This window comes from Mauremys mutica, chromosome 7, assembly GCF_020497125.1.
Source record: "Mauremys mutica isolate MM-2020 ecotype Southern chromosome 7, ASM2049712v1, whole genome shotgun sequence".
Taxonomy (NCBI): domain Eukaryota; kingdom Metazoa; phylum Chordata; order Testudines; family Geoemydidae; genus Mauremys; species Mauremys mutica.
In genome coordinates this window covers 110357414-110362716 of record NC_059078.1, presented here as the reverse complement: position 1 = coordinate 110362716, position 5303 = coordinate 110357414, and the positions used below count along the sequence as shown (strand labels likewise).

The following is a 5303-nucleotide window of genomic DNA, read 5'->3' as shown; positions in this document are numbered from 1 at the left end:
CTGACCCCATGCAGCTTCCTGGTGCGCCAGTGGGGAGGGGGTGGCTTAAAAAATAAATAAATCACCAAACCTCTAGGTCAGGAGAGAGGCCCGAGGAAACGGAGCAGCTGTAAATGATCGGTAATTTTGTAAGTACTCCAATGATTTGTGCAATTCATCAAGCGAATATTTGATGCTCTTTTTTTAATGGGTGGTTGTTAGGAGAGGGGCGGGGGGAAACCCTAAAAATAAAACCAGAGTTGAAGTGGAAACTTGTAGAGAACACTAGAATTGTTACATCTTTTGTAAACGTGAACAAAATCTTGCGCTGATCTTTGTGGCTTTAGTTTTATTTTTGTAAACAACAATCAATAAATGATCACGGTTTACTCCTCCATGTTTGCCAAATGCTAACGGAAAATGGAATTTCTGTTCCTTCCCTTCTTTCTCAAATGTGTTAATCTTCGTGGTTCTGTTACAATTCAAAGACTCCACCAACCGTGGCTTTTAATTTAACCAGACCTTTGTACAAATTTGCCTGGTCACTTTTCCATGTTTTGTATCGTTAGGTTTCTGTGATGGGACTTTATAACTCGAAAGAAATACAGCCAAAAAGAAAATGCTTAATTATATACACACTTTGGGTGAGCCTTATTTATTATCATTTGTTTAGATTTTAAAGCAATTGATTGTGGATTATTGTTGTCTTTGGAGTTTTTTTTCTTTTTTTGTCTTTCTTTCAAATGGTATTTCAGCATTCAAAAAAACTTGTACCCTTTTGTTTTATTTTGTAAAACAAACAACACAAACAAAAAACTATTGTACTTTTGAACTGTGCAATATTGTACGAGAATTCTTAAAGCACTGCTTTTATTTTAATGGCTAGAAAAGGTGGTTTTTTCCATTGTATAATTGCGTTCCTTTATGTAGTTAAAAAGAAGGAAGGAAAGTGAAAAGAGAGAGATAGGAGGGGGAATAAACACTAGTCCTGCTAAAATAAAGAAAGAAAAGAGGTTCAGTGTGCTGAGCGCTTTAAGTGAAGGACAATCAATCTTTGAAAAAATGTTAACTTATTTGCTATTATGTACAGTTTTCTTGTAGAGTCCATGGGGTGTGTGGATTTTAATAGACTGAAATCAAGTGCTGTGTGGACGCCTCCATTCTCTCTGTCTTTCCTGCTGTCTGCTCACCTGTTGTAGGACAATTGTTTACTATCATCCCAAGGTGGTTTCTTTTTGGTTTCTTTTGTTTTTGTTGCCTCTCTAGTTCTGCCAGGAATCGGTCCTCTTTTTAAAACAACCAGTACTGTTATAACTGAATGTTGTGGTGGAAAAAAATAAATAAAACCCGTTCCTTATCATTTTAAAGTGTGGCTTTGGAAAATGAGACAGAACAGGTGTCTTTCAAACCGTCCCCATTTCCTCCTATTGTTAGACACACACACTCCCTCCCACTGGTTCTCCGTCCAGGAACTGGTGAGACAGAGGGCGCATTGTTCTACTAAATGAACAACCACTTTGCTTACTCCTGTGTTGTTATCACGGGGAGGGGTTTTCGAATTTAGCCTTTATACAAATATTGCCAGGCTCCGGGCTGCCTGGCTACGAGCGGTCTGCCGCTCTTTATTGGCCTCGCAGGCGTATGGTAGATGGCAGGGTACCTCCAGGGGTCATAAAGCTTCCTAGAAAACAGAAGCGTGCCAGCTGCACCCGCTCCCTCTTTAACTTCAGCCCGGCAAGGTGTATCTCTGGCAGAGATGATGTATGTGACTGCTGGAACTGGAGGGGGTTTTGGAAACGTCATTCGAATCAAAGGGAGCTGCCCAGCGACACCTCCAGGGCCGGTTCCCTGGGGTTGAGCGGGACAATTCATAGCTAGCCCCCCCCCCCTCCCGGCAGAGGACATTTCTCTACCAAGGGCCAGCCTGAGGGGGGGGGGCTTGGGGGCTTTTGACAAACATCCTGGGTCGCGGGACTAGATGCAAAGGTTCCCCGGTGGAATCAAAGCGGAGCGTTGCCCAGTGGCGAATCCTCTGTTCCCGGGAGCAGCGGCTGGGGGTGCGTGGGGGGAGCTCGGGTTTCACACAGGGCAGGGGGGTTGTGGCTGGGGCAGCCCTGGGATCCCTGCGCAGCTGGGCGGCTGCGGGAGAGCCCCATTGCCCAGGCGGTGACACCCCGCAGCCATCGCAACGTCCACCGCCGCCAGCCCTTCCGCCTGGCTCCCACCTCCAGGGACAGGGAGGCCAGGAGAGAAACTTGCGCTTTATTCTTGGCTTCTCCGAAATACCGGAGGCCAGACGCGCGCGCCCCTGCCCCCAGAATGGCTGCGTGGGGTGACTCCTGCCGCTGCAATGGTTGTAGCACGGGAGCATCCCCCCTTCCCCCACACACACACACCCCGGGGGAGGTTATCGGCTCGGGAAGCGAGGGGGTGGCCGCCCGTGGCAGGCAGCGGCAGCAGCAGCAGCCCGGGCGCTCGGTCGGGCAGCTTTCCTCTGCAAGCCGTGCTGATCCGCTCAAACTTCCGGCTTCAGCCACGCTGCCTTGCTGCGCATCCCAACTTCAGCACCGCTGGGCTGGGGTGCTCGGGCCCTTACCCCGTTTGCCTGGGGGCAGCCCTGCGCTCCTTCCAGAGCAGCCTATTCCCCAGCGAGCAGAGCGAGCAGCTGCGCAAGCCAGAGCGCCCCTTCCCCTGGGCCAAGTGGAGGGGGCAGCCCTCCCTGGCGCTGGGGCACGGCCTCTCCGAAAGCCTCTGCGGTCAGCAAGTTCTGCTTGTATTATAGTGCTTCCTCTGGAGAAGGTCACGTCTGAAGTTCACTCCTGAGGAACGGCCCCGAATGTTTCTCTTGAGGATTTTGCTTCATCTCCAGCGCTCGGTTGGCACCGCTTGCATCGTTATTATTATTATTAGTTCAGGTTGGAGAGATAGGATCGTTTCCCGTTTATAGAAAACTGCCCCGAATCAATGTGTGTGTACAGTTAGGGCAGGATTTCGCAAAAGCCCCACTGAAAAGAGATAGTCGTTCATTTTCTTTGCGTTTGGGAGCAAAAGCCTGGCATGTGTCTTGAATGAAAAATAAACAAATTCTCAGTCAAAATACGCTGTTCCGTGTGTCACCTACAAACAAAGTGATGCCTTTTGCTGTTTGCAATACTAACTTCGGGGCAAGTCCATAGCAGCCCATTAAAAAGCATGTTGTAATAGCAAATACATCCTGGGATTTTACAGCGCGATGGCACGATGTTATCAAACGCCAAGAAATACTTTATTTGTGGTCAGTGCCTAGAAAACGGTTATTGACTGACCCAGTTTTCCCTAAGTCGAGAAATGACTAGTTTGTTGCAAACACAGGTCGTCCTCTGTATTTCTTTTATCTCCTCAGATTCTACACCTGCTGCGTCCCTCACCACTCCAGTGGAAGCATCGCTGTGGAGTTCATAAGAATATAATTGCAGCAATAAAATGACAGTCCTTGTCTAGCATGCACCAAAGTATCAAACAAGAAGGAATGAATTTAGAAATACACAGGCCAAAACTCCTGAACAAAAACATGTAAAAGAGGACGACAGGTGCAGGTACATAACACTGCCTTTGCTTGCACCTTGTGGTTTAACCAGCTCCAAGTATAATCAAAAAAACATTTTTCCTTTACATTTTATACTTTAAATAAACCTTCCATTGAGTGAGACTAGCAATAACGTGCCAACACCTCATCTTTCAGGCGAGCTGCTTTGTCCTTTCATCGGAGCCTATTAACCAGATTAACCCGGCTCTGGGAGGATCTTCTGGTGTGGTTAGAACATGCTGCGAGTTTAACATTCGGTCGTTTGGAAACTCACACCACAATCTTTTAAAAGTAACGTCTACTCGTAAATTACATTTACTCCAACGTTAAGGGAAGCGATTACTTTAATCGCTCTTGCGATTGAGCAAAAACGATTCCTCGGTAACTTTTCCTGGTGGTTTTGAATAGTTGACAACGCTCTAGTAAAGTCCTACACTGATGATCTGCAAAATATACAATGGAGAAAGGCTCATGGGTAAACAAGAGGTAAAGCCCTCTTTGTTTTCGAAGCAGGGCCAAATTCCTAGAGAAAGCACGTCTCACCATTTGGCGGCGGTGGAAAGTTTCTTGGGAACTAAAAGTAAGTACTGCACTTTAAAGGGTTTAAAACAATCACTTTGCAAATAAACTGGCCAGTAGTAAGAGGCAGGACTGTTTGGTCTCAGGGTTTATGCAATTCAAAGAAAGTTGCTTCATTTCTTAATCTGTAGCAACTATATCACCACTTCTGTTTATTGCTGCAGCTGTGCTCTGCAAATCTGTGCCTTTGTTTGCAATTAAAGAGATACATAGTTCTTCATATCCACTGTTTTGAGCGTGGCTGAACAGAACTAGCTTTAGTGTTTGTATTAGAAACATACATGTATTTCTTTTATTTGGTAGTAAATAGAGACTTTCTGTGTATAGCAAACAGCAGAGAGAAAGATATAAACTTCTCAACCACCAGATTATTGGATTCAGAAGTCTTTTGCCTCTTGAGAATTGAAGCTGAGATTAGAATCCAGACCAGGCTGAGCAAGCGATTGATCGGTCCCCATCTCCAAGCAACTGTAGACTTCTATTGAAGAAGTTTAAGAGGTTGGTATTTTTTGCTGCTAATTGTGTAATGCATGCTATCTGGTAATGTTCCCTTCGGCTGGAAACAGGCATGCCATGAAGGTAATAGGGTGAAGATGCGGAGGTAAGAATGTTGAATCATATTACAGAGGAAGAGGGCTGTAAAACAAATACACCTATTCTCAGCTCCGAGTGAACGATTCATCTTTAAAATAATGGTGGGGGATACATTTTTTTTTTCAAATATGCTGCAAGTGTCTCTGTAATAATCACTTTACTCTATCGACTTAGTATAGTGCGCAAACGGAATGAGAAGACCATTAAGAGCATTAACAGATTGGTACAGCATAATGCTTCAGTTCATATTGATCGTGAAACGTCTGTAAAATATTGTTTCAAATGAATCTATTGTTCATGTGCTCTTTCGTCAGCGTTGATGACCTTGGTTTGTTCTCAAACATCCAAATTATCCTTTCATGGCTCCAATCTGATTAGCAACTTTGCAAAACAGCAGTAAGGGTCAGGACGGACGGAAAATAACAGGAGCCGTGTATCCTGCCAAACAATATTCCTTGGCTGTTTTTAGATTAATTGATTCATATTTGGAGCAGCTTCTCAAACAGCACTTAGTTAATGTGATCATTTCAATCCTCTACGGGTTGTTTTTTCTTCTTCTTTGCACTGCCCGTAACATTGCGCTTTG

The 5303-nt window shown here is 45.1% G+C and overlaps 1 protein-coding gene across 2 annotated transcripts in view; it reads left to right on the top strand.

Annotated features, from left to right (window-relative positions):
• Positions 1-4488: 4488 nt before the first annotated feature.
• The window catches only part of HMX2 (H6 family homeobox 2), a 9571-nt gene continuing 8756 nt past the window's right edge, over positions 4489-5303 (top strand). The window contains exon 1 of one of the 2 annotated variants that reach the window (XM_045022756.1): positions 4489-4621. The gene's annotated coding sequence lies outside the window, so the exon portion shown is untranslated. The remainder of the gene's footprint in view (positions 4622-5303) is intronic. The other variant, XM_045022755.1, reaches the window with a different exon arrangement.